Source organism: Podarcis erhardii, assembly GCF_964252035.2.
Source record: "Podarcis erhardii genome assembly, chromosome: 17".
Classification (NCBI taxonomy): domain Eukaryota; kingdom Metazoa; phylum Chordata; class Lepidosauria; order Squamata; family Lacertidae; genus Podarcis; species Podarcis erhardii.
The window spans coordinates 21,888,176-21,902,895 of NC_138515.1; the positions used below are offsets into that span (position 1 = coordinate 21,888,176).

At 41.7% G+C, this 14,720-nt stretch overlaps 1 long non-coding RNA gene across 1 annotated transcript in view; it reads left to right on the top strand.

Moving 5' to 3' along the window:
• Positions 1-14,720, top strand: part of LOC309332551 — a 385,008-nt gene that overhangs the window by 106,194 nt on the left and 264,094 nt on the right. Inside the window, exon 2 of the long non-coding RNA XR_014152167.1 lies at positions 12,744-12,848. This is a non-coding gene — a long non-coding RNA (uncharacterized lncRNA). The remainder of the gene's footprint in view (positions 1-12,743; positions 12,849-14,720) is intronic.

The following is a 14,720-nucleotide window of genomic DNA, read 5'->3' on the forward strand; positions in this document are numbered from 1 at the left end:
ATTTTAAAAGATCATTCAAATTCATATTTAAATTCATACAGGGCTATCTTTACCTGGGGGTGCAAGGGGTGTGGGGCACCCGGGCGCCGAATTCTGGAGGGCACCAGGCACCTACCCCTGAAGCCACCTAAGCTCTTAACTACCTACCTGTTGTGAAATAATAAATAATTTTGATCAAGCTAGAAAAACAAAATACATATATACCTAGGTATTACTGAAATGTATACCTACTGTTTCACTAAAGGACTTTTGACTTCGTGTGTTCATTTACCAAAGATGTGCCGCATCAGCAGCGGCGCTTGTCATTCACAATGGCGGCACTTGACTCAATGACGGCGCTTGTCATTTTCAATGGTGCTGTGCACACAAAATTAACTCTTACATCAAAATATGTTACGTATTACATTGAGCTGTGCTGCTCTGTGGCAGTGGGGTCTGCGGTACCTTTTACATGACTGATGTTTCTCCTAATAATAATAATAAATTATTATTTATTAATAAATAGGCACTAAGTAGGTGCCTAAACAATATTTATAAGTTTAAGTGTGCTGGTGCTGTATTTGTTGTTTAGTTGTTTAGTCGTGTCCGACTCTTCGTGACCCCATGGACCAGAACACGCCAGGCACTTCTGGTGTTGTATACGTGTATTGTAAATAAAGGAGCAAATAAAAAAGTTCTTTTTCCTCCTTCTTTCGTAAACAAGAGATAATGTGTAAGCAGGATGTCTGACATAAGCATAATAACAGTTAATTTGGGGGCTAAACTAAATTTGGGGGCGCTGGGCGGATCTTTGCACCTCGGCAGTGCATATGCTAAAGACTGCAAAATCAAGTTGACCAGGAAAACTCCCAGAGCTCAGGAGCTGTGGGTGGTCTTCTTATTTCCCTGAAAACTCTAGATTTTGATCACAATAATTTTCCCAGGGTACTCAAATCATATTCATAGTTGCAATGAACAATCAGTGGTGATTCAGCACATTTGGTATAGCATTGTTGGTGGGGGGAAATCTTGGGGAGGATCACAAGTGCTGTAAACATTATTGAAGGTAAATTCCATTGAAATCATTCATGTCATGTTGTTTGGATCAGACTTTAAACTGAACAATTATGAGAACTTAGGATTTCTTAGCCTATACTAGCTTAAGGATAAGAATATTACACTGTTTAGAAGAATCACTTGCTCAGCATTTTAGAGGAAACAGAAAAGGTAAGTTGGTAGGTTATGACTGGTGAAACTGTCTTTCAATATACGTATTCGAAAGACAGCTCATATGCCTAAGAATTAAATGATATTTCTGTCATTTTATTTTTGACACTTCTCCATGAGAGCTGGCGTAAAGATTTGTTTGATGAAGAGGAAGGATGTAAAATGCTAAAAGGAGTCAAGTCAGAAATCACACCCATCAATTGATGAAGTTTTTATCTTAGAAATTGCATTTGTTGAAATGTATTGCTACTGATAATAGAAATTCGTACTGACACCTAGTTTGAGACAGATGGAATAATGATATGCTTATTAGCATTTCTAGCAAGGCAAGCAGTAGTATATAAATATGGATGTTTGAGATGTTGCTTAAATTACATGCTTGTAGATGGAGTTGTGTCAAAAAAAAATCAGAATTGTAATATGCTGTAATAAATTATGAAAACTTGGCATTAGTAGTGACTGCAGAACGAGGGGGAAAGAGAGAACAAGGGGAAAGTTGAGATGCCTAGAATATTGGGGGGCCATATGTGTGAGATGAGATGGTGATGAGTGAAGACATATTGGGGTCAACAACATACGCAGAGATAAATCATTTGTGTTCCTGGAACTGCAACACTTCAGACTACAGCTGGGAGAGTATGCGTTTGAATTAGCATTGAAAAGGAGTCCAAAAAACGTTATAGAACACCTCTTCACATACTGTCATTGGTTACATGTTGAGACTTCAAAAAGAGAAAGAAAGAAAAGTATAAAATTCATTCCAGATTACAAAAGACTTTGATTCTTCCTTAGCAAAGGAAAACTTTCCATGCCCTCAGTTTAGAAACTTCAACTAGCACTTTCTGTAGTCCCTAGTTAAAAAGGAATTTTATTCTCAGCCACAACTGGTACAGGACTGGGAGGTTTTTCCCAGTGGGAAGCAAAGTTTTGTTAGGTGTTTCTTCTCTTTCACAACTTGATGGGAATGGCATCAGTTAAAGGTAAAGGTACCCCTGCCCGTACGGGCCAGTCATGTCCGACTCTAGGGTTGTGCGCCCATCTCACTTAAGAGGCCAGGGGCCAGCACTGTCCGCAGACACTTCCGGGTCATGTGGCCAGCGTGACAAGCTGCATCTGGCAAGCCAGCGCAGCACACGGAACGCCGTTTACCTTCCCACTAGTAAGTGGTCCCTATTTACCTACTTGCACCGGGGGTGCTTTCGAATGCTAGGTGGGCAGGCGCTGGGACTGAACAACGGGAGCGCACCCCGCCACAGGGATTCGAACCGCCGACCTGACGATCGGCAAGTCCTAGGCGCTGAGGTTTTACCCACAGCGCCACCCGCGCTGTTAGGCATCAGTTAGGGTGGCTCAAAATGGGGGTGCCCTTCAGGGGTCCTTAAGAGGTGAATAGCCCCAGGACCTAGCTGGGGTGGGCCAGGCTGATCACTAGCCATTTTGAACCTTCCAGTGGTCTCATTCACTTGGCCTTATGGGACTTCAGCACTAGGTGACTCCCAAGAGGATATCTGGCAAGTGTGCCATGATTATGGTTGGGCTTCAGATCGGAAGCAGATCTAGCCCTCTCTCCACAGTGCCACCTTAGCCTGCATGTTGAGAAAGTTGTGGACAGTTTTCACCCACACTTGTCTCTGAGTCACTTACTGGGTTGCGTCAACACTTGGGGTACAAATGGGGGCTTGTCTAAATGACTGTCATTGCAATCAGCTGATCAGTGCTTATAACAAGCTTTGCTGTTAAGGAACAATCAGGAGCACACTTTAAGGCTTCAAATTGTTCCTTTACAGCCACTTCTTTCCCTGTCACGTGGCCCAGATTAAGACCCCATGCAGGGCCTGATTTGGCCCACAGGTCTTCTCACACTGCTGATTTAAAACTCTAAAATCAATTGGCATGATTCATCTACAAATCACATATTCCATCCCAACATAATTGGTACTCAAGACAGACCTGATTCTTCTTACACAATACATCTGAGAGTTTTCTCTACAAGTGTAAGTTCTAGAAATATGACTTTTGTGGGTGACTTCTTCCATGTACTAATCTTTCAGAGAAAAACATTAATTTATTAATTTCTGAAACGTGTATACTGCCCTTCAGATGAAGATCTCAGGGCGGTTCACAGCATAAAGTTCAAGATCTTCGATATCATTGTACTCATCTCTAGGAAGGAGGACAGAAGTCAACTTTAAAATTGCAGAGTAGTCATCTTGACTGGCATTTACAAGAGAATTGCATGCTGAACTCCTGCTTCATACATAAACACGTTGGGTTCAGATGGATAATCTTGCCCAGGACAAACAGTCAGACTTCAGGTCAAGCTTCTGAGCTTCTCATATTTCGACATTCAGAAAAAGAAATACATTTTGTAAAAAAAAAAATTAATAATTTTTTTAATTTTACATTTGAAATTAAGCACCTTTTATTCTACCATACATTCACTAACTTCCCTCCCTCCCTCCCTCCCCTTCCAAGGTTGATTTAACTTATCCACCATTCCTGCATATTTTAATATATCCAAGCAATTTAATTTCCCTATCTTACATCAGTTCAAACTATGTTATGCTCTTGAATTACTTTAATACTGCCAGCATTTTTAACTGTACAGAATTATTTTCAATGTACTCAACAAAAATTTCCACTCATCTTTAATTACCTGTTCTTCTCTTATTTTACTTGCTAATTCTGCATATTCTATCATCTTAAATTGCCAATCTCCCTTACTCGGAACCTCTCTTACTTTCCATTGTTGGGGTAGCAGAATCTGAGCCGCTGTTGTTGCATACATAAATGTTTTTCTCTGACTCCTGGGAAACTCTGTTCAATTCCTAGTATAAATGTCTCTCTTTTTTTTGGGGGGGGGGGTTGTTTGAAACATTTTTTTAATCACATTATATATCATTTCCCAAAATACTTTAACTTTTTTGCATACCCACCACATATGGAAAATGGTTCCTTCTACTTCTTTACATTTCCAACATGTCTTGATTCCACCTTATACATCTTAGCCAATCTGCTTGGAGTTAAATACCATCTATGGATCATTTTTGGGTAAATCAATGTTGTTGTTGTTGATCTAAAGGAGCATTTGAGTCTATAAGCAAGGGAACATTATGAGCTATAACATATTGACAAAGGGTTGTGGTCATTGATTAATTCTCTATAGTTTGTAGATGTTAGAACTGCAACCTCTGGAAAATCATCTTAAGTATTCCAGCCACCAGGGGAATTAAACAGATGTCATGTCCTTAAAAAGAAGAAGCTTTTAATAAAATGGTTGATTGTAACCCTAAGAAAGAGAATCTCCCTCCACCCCCGGCATAAAACATTTCATTCAGCTTTAGAAAGACCATTTTACCCTATTCCCAAACAAACTGGAGTCATATGTGGTTATTGCTTTAGGAAATGTTTGGCAGAGCAAATGCTTGAACATTAATTATGTTGAGAATGAAGGTATTGCTTTTGGTATGACCTACAGTGAAGACATTAACTAACAGTATGCACAAAAGATGTAATTCCTTGAGTTCTACCTTTAAGAATTGTGTCCCTTCTTCTTCTTTTTATATAAAAAAAATAAGCTTCAGAAGATTTGGGAAGTATCCTTCTCTGGAAATACTTCAGAAATGAATGATGAAGGACTATCCTACCCTTTCTCTCCCATTTCTTTTTTTCAAGTCTCCCATATCTCTTTCATTCTTTTCCTTCCTATGGGCCAATTTCTGTAAATTGGCCAATTGTTGCCGGCAGTGGGAGTGGTAGATTTCTTTGAAGCCCACACTAAAAGCTTCCTCCTATTACAGGATGTCACCATGCTGAAGTAATACTCTACGGGCACGTTGAAAAGCTCTCCTTATTGACGGAAATTACTGTCAAAGTGAATATAGGGTGATGAGACAAAATGGGAGTGGATGGTGGCCACTGCAGCACAAAGAAGCACGGCAGTCCCAATTTTGAACTAGCTTCTTTGTGGAGAAAGCTTTTCTGTCCCCGTTCCAGATCCCTTGGTATGGGTAAATAGGAAAGGGCCTGGTAAATCAATAGCTTCCTCTTTCCTTGAGAAAGTCTTTTTGTTGAGATTTTCTCAATAAGGAACCACCGTTGCAACATTTTATTCAATAGCAGAGGAACAGGTAGTTGTTAAAAGCTTTCAGCAGGCCTGGCGTAAGTGACTGGTTGTGCCGCCGCCACCGCCACCCCCCATCTTAATCATTGCCACCAGCACCACTCCTGCCCCAGTGCCATCTTTGTCTTCTCCGTGCCCCCCTTCATCCTTGTCTTCTTTTTACTGATATAGAAAAAATAGGGGTGGTTGGCTTTTGCTACTCAACTCCCCAAGGGACTGAGTCCCCTAAGTCCATGATTGGTCAGAGATGAATGAATGGGGGCAGGATGCAGTGAAAGCAAGGCAGATCTTTATTTTTCTGTTGCAATAGAGTTCCCTCCCTTCCTTGCAAGGAGGCAAGAGAGCCAGAACCAAGAAGAAACATCTCTTTTAAGGGTTTGCATTTTGGCATGAAGAAGAAGGGCATCTCCTCTACAAAAAGTCAGAAATTACATCACACGCAAGGCGGGGTTACTGTGGCTCAGGCAAGCCAAGGTGTTTTATTCCTGAGGATTTAGCAAGTTTTACATAGTTCCAAACATAGTTTACACAAAACATTAGCATTTGATAAGACAATCAGGATGCCCATCAGACATCCCTCAGTGCAGAGCATCTGGGCAAACAATGACAATTCATACAAAGGAGGTTCATAGATATAGGAGAGGAAATCCCTTCAGGAACTTCCCCTGATTGCTACCTGCCTACCTGTTCTCAGGCGGGGGGGGGGGGTTAAGGAGACAGAGGAAATATTTGGAATCTTTAGGCGAGCCAAGATGGCTTTTAGATTGCTCTCCTGTACTATTTTAGACATGTAGTTTATATATTTACGTATGTGTGTTTACCTTGTGCAAGTATCAACATTTATTCTATATTTAAGACCTTAGAATTCCCATAACATTAAAAAAGGTAAAGGTAAAGGGACCCCTGACAGTTAAGTCCAGTCGCGAACGACTCTGGGGTTGTGGCGCTCATCTTGCTTTACTGGCCGAGGGAGCCGACGTTTGTCCGCAGACAGTTTTTCTGGGTCATGTGGCCATGACTAAGCCACTTCTGGCGAAACCAGAGCAGTGCACGGAAACACCGTTTACCTTCCTGCCACAGTGGTACCTATTTATCTACTTGCACTTTGACGTGCTTTCGAACTGCTAGGTTGGCAGGAGCTGGGACCAAGCAATGGGGGCTCACCTCGTCACTGGGATTCAAACCGCCAACCTTCCAATCAGCAAGCCCAAGGCTCAGTGGTTTAGACCACAGCACCACCTGCGTCCCTCCTATAACATTACAAAGCCCTTTATATCTTTGCTGCCACATTAGTGGCAGTAGTAGGGGCTTCTGCTGCCTCCCCCCTGCCTTGCCTTGCTCTGTGATAGCCACTATGGCCTTATGGGTGAGTTGGCCAAGAGACTGCCTGGCCTGTTGCAATATAATGTGGCGGCTAGAAAGTTTTGAATGTTTTCTGTCACCTTAAATATATATATATCTAGCTATATTAGAATCTATATTTTCTATATTAGAAAAAGACACTTTGATGAGTATGTATTTCTGTATATCTTTGAAGTATCAACAAATTTTAAAAATGCCACAAAACCGCCACACCAATTATACATTCAAAACAGCCTTTCTGACTGGTATAGCAGCTCAGGCACTCTGCTGGCTGCCATCCTCTGAAGGACCTTGTTGACCCTTTCTCAGAGTGAGGTAAGGCAAGAAGGGAGTGGTGAAGAGTTTTGCCCCACCAGGTGGCTGGTCATCCACACAGTTAAGATAATAATAAAATTGTGGGGCACTTGGAGACACCAAGTTGTAATGAAGTGAGCAGGAGGTGTTTGGGGGCACAGTTTTGCAGCTCCCATGCTTCACCACCTGAGACAGTTGCATCACTGTGTCTCAATTTTGGGCCAACCTTGGCTGTTAATACATGATGAATGCAGGGGTAGCTTAACATGGTGTGAACTACAATTCCTATCAGCCCCAACCAGTATGGACAATGTTCAAGTATGATGGGATTTGTAATCCACACTATCTGGAGATTGGCTACTCCTAACTTCAGGTTGTGACATCTAGCTGATTATTTTATTACCTGCAGAATCCTTTCCAAGAAATTGTGTTAGTCTTATTAACGCTAATTTCCCTTCCTTGTGTTGGAAGTAAAGCAATAACCTTTGTATTCCCTTACCTGGACCAGTGGGGAGTGGGTAATAGACAAAAAGGCAACCTATTGTTCCCTTTGCTGGTTCTTTCTTAAATTGCTGTTTGTTGACAGCTTTACTTTCTTCCTCCTCCAAGGAGTTAATGTTAGTGTTTACCTCATGAATGCTCCTTGACCATATTCTAAGCTTGTACTCAGAATGGCTTTGTTTCTAAGGAGTTATAAATCCTAAGTTTCTTTTTTACCTCAATCAGAAGTCATACTAGACTATCTGGCTCTGCATTCTACTGCTATATATACCAATCTCCAACACTTTGAAGATTTCTCTGAATCTTTCACCTAATGTCCAAATTCACCTCATAATTTCTTGAGGTGAAATTTGGTAGGAAATCTAGTCAAAGGAAGTTCTAATGCTGCCACAAAGTTTATAGCATCATCACAAGAAACTTGTGACTTTTCTTACCAGATGCTAGTTGGTGGCACTAAGCAAAGCTCTTTGTCGAGTTTGAGAGACCTCCGGCAAAAAGTGGATAGAAAATAAATAAAAATGATTTCATAGTCCCAAACCTGTGATTCATTAGCAGCATTGGAGGACTTAGAACATATCAAAGGCTTTCAAGGCTGCAGTCCTTTGATAGAAATAGATTGCAAACCCACTTTGGTTTTAATGGAGCAGGAATTTCTAACAATAATGTGTTTCTTGGAACTCATCTAGGTTAAGTTTTTAAGTGTGTGTGTGTGTGTGTGTGTGGTACAAACCACTGAAAAAACTACATAACCTCCCCGTATTTCACATAGCTCAATGACAGAGCTTATTCCCTGCATGATATAGATGGTGCAGGATTAATCCCCACCATCCCACCATCTGCAGTTCAAAAGAACTCATCAGTTAGGAAATATGTGATACCTTGAAGACGCACTCCCGATCAGAATAGACAGCACTGGACTACATGGGCCAACAGTCTGACCTCAATATGAGATACATGCATCTGCTCATCGGGCTTATAATGGTTATGTGAATGAGACCTATGACATATTTTTGAGGTTGCGTCTCCATTCCACTGTGTTTCAAATTCTAATGTGAACACACTTCACCTATAACTTGTATTCATTTCTTTTAACATTATGGTATCTTTGAGAGTCAAGAATACTAATGGGTTTTCCTTGTCAACTTAGTTTATGACCTGGACCCAATCTGTCATCTGAACTTATGACTTAAAAGAAGTTCCCTCATGCAAGATGGCAGGCCTATTGTTTCAGACTAGTGAGATGTCAGAACAGCAAGTGAAAGTATTAATATTTATATCACTGCTTTTCAGATCATAGCCTTAGTTCCCAGAACACAACGAGCAACGTCTTTACTAATTGGCTTTCAGGCAACTGGGTCTGAAGAGTTTTGTGCTTTAGGGAGAGCAGCGGGCCTGTCTAACCTATTTAATTAGATGCCAACATTGTAATATCTGAATTTCTGAGAACCTCAGATCATGGCTTCTATGGGAATTGCACTTCATATAGCGTCAGAATGCATTTGACACATTACAGATGCATGAGAAGAAACTTTGAAGATGTGCTTAGCAAACAAGTAAATGGGTAACAGGTGCTTAACTGGGTTACATCAGCGACCTACTGTAGCCCAGTTTTCTGATGCTGGCAACAGAGCAGTGGATCATGGCAGAGAGTACTTATAGGGTTCCATTGTCTACTAGCTTTAGTAGTCAGCATCAGTACTATGTGCAGTCTTTGTTCACTTATCACAGATTCCTCAAATCCAGTAAGGTGAACAAGTTTCTTTAAAAGGCATTTGCTTCGCTGTTGCCAACACTTCCTCGCAATATGAAGCTGCCATGGCTTTTGTGGGGGCACATCTTATTTCTTGTTGGGTGATAGTGAGGCCAGTTCTACAAAATACCTTTTTGATGAGGTATGCACACAAAATTTAACCTGGATACTTTCTGGAATGGCTTAGACAAACCACATCTAGGCTAAGCCCATGCATTTCAGCTTTGCATTCTGTATCCTCAGTTTAACAATTCTTACAAATGAAAATTAAATTGGTGAATCTTGAGATTCCTTCTCAGGCAAACCTAGGTTGGAGTTTTGAGGAATGCGCTATGAGTTTGGAGAAGCTCAGAGAAATTTCAGAAGTGGGTTCTGAACATCCTTAAGAGAGAACCGTACAGGTTTTAATCAAGCTGTGCTATGGTTGCTGTTAGGAATGAATTATTCAGTCAGTTTCTGCTCTGTGTCAGACTTGCATGTTCATAAGTCTGTTTCATCCTTTTTCTGAATTACACTGTAGTAAAAAAGAAGAAGAAATATTGGCGCCAGAATAAAGATATTAAAGTATTAAATACTGTTTTGACCTTTTTTCACAAAGTAAGAATTCATACAGTTTATTTATTACCAAGCACATATTTCTAAACACATTTTGTCATTAAATAAAGACTTTGGTATTTGTTTGATCTGAGAACAGCATCACAAAATCAAAGATGTGCAGTATCTAGAGGGGTCAGCAACCTTTTTCAGCCATGGTGGTGGGCCGGACTATATATTTTTTTTCGGAGGGGGAATGAACGAATTCCTATGCCCCACAAATAACCCAGAGATGCATTTTAAATAAAAGGACACATTCTACTCATGTAAAAACACGCTGATTCCTGGACCGTCCACGGGCCGGATTGAGAGGGCGATTGGGCCGCTGACACAAGATGTGTATATATATAGCTTTGGGTAGCATCCTATTATTATTTTAGCTACCTTGTGTCTTTCCAATTTCCTGCAGGGGGTTGGACCAGATGACCCTTTGAGTCCCTTCCAACTCTACCGTTCTATGATTCTATGACTCCAGCAGTAGCACAGTTGGCAAAGTGACCATCAGCTATTAATTGAAGGGGGAAAGGGCACCTGCACAGTCCCATCTCAAAGACGACCAGTGTTAAGTGTGCTCTTCTGATTGCCATACTTATTATTCATCCTGTAAATTAATTGGCTTATGCAAGAGTGAGAATCTCATCATATTTGCATATATTGAAGAGAGAGAGAGATGCTTAATGAGGAACTGTGCTGTCAGATACAAAAGCCTTAGGTTGCTGAAATAGGGAAGCTGATGGCCGGCTAATATAGTTCAGCACAGTTTCTTGATTTCAGGTTCCCCCTCCCACCTGACAAGTTAGAAAAAGAAAGATTCTTAAAGAGTAACTGTTGATTAGAGTTGGTGCAAATGCATTCAGGTGCATGGTTCTAATTATTGATCTGGGGAGAGGGGTAAGGTGTGAAATTCAGCTTCTGAATATGCTAGGGAGAGACGAGAGGGAGAATCAACTGGTAACAGGAAAGATACAGAACTGAAAGTGGACACACAAACATCAGATGTGACACAGGGATGCAGATAGTCATTGTAGTGAGTTGACTGCTAACCTTTTGTCAGGAGTGTTTTGGTGTTTTAAGAATTCTTGCTAAATTTTGCTGTCTGGTAAGATTGGCTAAGGCTTATGGGGAGGGAAGTGTTGGTTGCAGGTTTAGATGTTGCTGTCAGCACATGAGCACGACTCAGCAACTGCTTCCTGTGCCCTACTTTCCACCCTTTCATACCTGAGCCCTCTTTGCTTTTCATTTCTGCTGCAGCAGAGTTGGAGTTTTGTCCTCCTTTTAAAATGGTTCTCTTTTTGAAAACCAAACTAAAATCTTACCCTAACTTAATTTTGTGTTGAAACATACAGATTTCAAATCTGAACATCTCACTGCGATTACTTTCCCCTGCCCCCACCCTGCCCCCTTATGGCTTACCGACTGCATTGGAAGACAGTGCAGCAATGACTATGGTTGCCATATTTTGAAGAGCAAAAAAGAGGATGCTATGACGACTCTCGTTTTAAATACCCCTACTACATGTAGGCTGTAGAAGTTGTGACATATTGCTGAGTGGGGCAGGAGAAGTGAAGAGGAAAGCAAGTCTTCAACCACCAGTTATGTCTATATGTATCATCCAGAAAGTATAGCCAGAGTTTTCAAAAGCAGTTTTCAATCAATGTGCCATTCAGAGCAAATAATTTCAATTTGTCCCAGATTTTAACACCTGAAAAAGAGGATGTGTCCGGGGAAAAGAAGACACGTGGAAATCCCAGCAATGACAATCTGTAGGGGCAATTTATCCAGAAGACAATTGTATTTTGAGAAGATAAGTGATCTAATTTGGTCATCTCTTCCTGCCTCTGTTTACTTTCCTCTATCTCTTGTTCTATTCTTTGATGCCTTTAATGCATAATCTGGTAGAAGGAAGAAGTGATAATGCAGGGTACCTTTTGACCTTCTTTGATGTTAGACATTGCTTGGAGGAATGTGTGGTATTGGAAGAGGCAGGGGCGGAGGAAGGGGGTGTGGTGGGGGCGAGCTGCCCCGGGTGTCACCAATGAGTGGGGTGACAAAATGACAGGACGGCACTCACCACGGGGCCTGCAGTGCACCCGAGCCACGCATCTCTCCCAGGAGTGACATGGTGGCTTCGGTGCCTGCAGGCTCCATGCTGCCCCACACGGTTAGCCCACCGCCTCCCCCTCAGCTGTAGAGCGTCTGAGTGGGGTGAGGCAAGCAGACTCCTTAGAGGCCTCGCAGAGCATCCTGCCCCGGCTGGCTACCCCCCGGACACAAGGCACACACGCCACCCCAGGCACCCAATTGGCTTGCTCCGGCACTGGGAAGAGGGAGCTAGCTAATGAATAATCTGCACATAGGCAGTTAGGCAAGCCATACAGGCTAGCTATCAATAATCTATAAATCAGATGGTTTTGAGGCATAGCTTAGAAGCTCATGTACGAACTCAGGGCTAGAAGCTTGTGCAACTTGAGACTACCTGGGGTTCACTTCGCCACTTCTTGAGGGCTTCTCTGTGGCAGATCAAAGTGCCTGCTTGGTAATGTATATAATGCTTGCTGTTTAGAATAAAATATTTAATCTTCTCACTCGTGTTTATGTTGCTTCTGAATCTCGTAAAAAGAACCACCTTGCATTTGGCAAGACACATTCTTTTACTTTTAGCAACTGAGTAGGACAAAAGTCATCAACACTGACAAAGTTGTCATGACCTCTCCCTCATACTAGTTAGTAGCAACCGGCCACCTCAAATGTGGTGCAAATGGACAGTGTGTTGTTTTAACTCAGCTGATCATGAAGCTGGGAGATATACCAGAAGCTGGATTATTATTTGTATGGTTTGAGTTACACAGAAGTTATAAAGAAAATGGTGCTCTCTCCATGAATTCTTAAGATTTCTTCTTTGTTTTCTAACAGGAGATCCTTCTGGAAACACTACAAAATACAGAACTTTGCTTCTCGTGGGTCTCTCAGTGTATGTCCAAGCTTGAATGAAGAACACGAAAAGTACTTTGCTTTACGGTAAGCTCACAAAGACTTCAGACTGTGTCTTGCTCAAAAACTTTGGATCAATGATAAAAGCATAGCAAATGTCTAAAAAGGCTTTAGTAACTGCCCTGGCATATGTCTTCCTCGTGATGTAGCAGCCAAGTGCAAAGCAATCTGAAATCCTTTCAACAATTTTACCTGAAGTCATTTACATGGGCAAACAATAATTTGCATGCTTGTGAAATGATGTAAACAACAGAGAACAAAGTTGTCTTGGATGCAAATCCATAGACATTCTTGCAGTTCTTTTGTGTTTGTTCGTTAGACTATCTTTTTGAGCACATGGTGACTTTTGTTTTCAGAACTTGTAGTTGCGTGTTCAGATCCAGAGACCTCCCCCCTAAATAAACACACATTTGACTCAAATTTTAGTTTTGGTTTTTGGCAGAATTTAGGCCACAGCTTTATTGATTACAGAAAGTGAGTGGTTGCATAGGCTCTGGCTCGACTAGCTCCCTGCACCCTTGCAGGTAGCGCTGACCCAGAGCTCTATCATAGGTCAGCCAAGGGTGAACACCTGAGGTAGGCGGAAAGCCCAGGAGCGGACTATGTCCACTCCCCAGATGCTCTCCTGGACTCAGGCACGAGCACAACCCTCTCTGGGGGGCTGACCGAACCAGTTGAGTCCCTGGATTCCTTTAACAGAATACCCTTCACATAGGGATGATGAGAGCGTTCTCCCATCCCTATCATCTGAACCATTGCCTATCCGCAACCTTACAAGTTTTGACAAATTGCTACATGGCAGGTGAAACCCAAATGGCAACAGCCAATCAGTCAAGTGGGGAAAATTCCTGCCGTGCCCCTGTCCCAACAACAGACAACACATGACGGCATAGGAAGGTCAATCGCAAAATGTCCTAAATATAGGGAGAGGTGGGTGGGTGGGTGTTCCGATACACAAGCCGAAAGAGGAAGCTCTGGGTCACGTGCATAGGTATATACGATCCGTTTAGACTGTACCCCATTGGCCAGATTAAACCCAACAATGAGGGACCTACCAATTGGGTGTTGTGGCTGTCCAATATACCCACCCACAACACAGGAGGTCAGTCTCCAGGTCTCACCGCAACACTTGCCCTCCTTGAGGTAGGACACACTTTCCTTGATGTAAACATGCATGATAAACATCTGGTCTTACAAGGAATTTAGGGATGAGACTAAACCCCATTATTTTAAAAAACTGTTTTCACCCAAGGCTTTCATTTTTCAGTGGCAGCATAAGGGTAAATTCTGAAGCTGAACTTTATTTATTTATTTAAAAATAAGTGGATCCTTTTATTAACTATTCCTTGTTAACTCCATAAATGATTAAATTCTTTCTGGAAAGGATGACAAATGAACTAAGCTATCCAAATCATGCTCATATTAATTAAGGGCCTTTTTCTTTTTTAATTAAATGAGCTAGCTACAAATCCAGCAATTATTTTTGAATATCTCAACAACAGAAAAGATTTTTTGTGTGTGTGTTCCACTCTCAACAAGGTGTGCTTTATATATATACATATATATAAATATATATGATCTCACATATGGCAGAACTGAATTGCAGTTTATAAGGGTGTTTCAACAGTGGCACTTGCCTTTCAGCTGTCCTCAAATTCATTCATTCCCCCCCCCCAAAAAAAAAAAAATTATGATGGATACCATTCCAGTATGGAAAAGGTTGTTGTCCTGTAGAGCAGGCTTCCTCGACCTCAGCCCTCCAGATGTTTTTGGCCTACAACTCCCATGATCCCTAGCTAGCAGGACCAGTGGTCAAGGATGATGGGAACTGTAGTCTCAAAACATCTGGAGGGCCGAGGTTGAGGAAGCCTGCTGTAGAGGATTCATTCATTGTCAGTT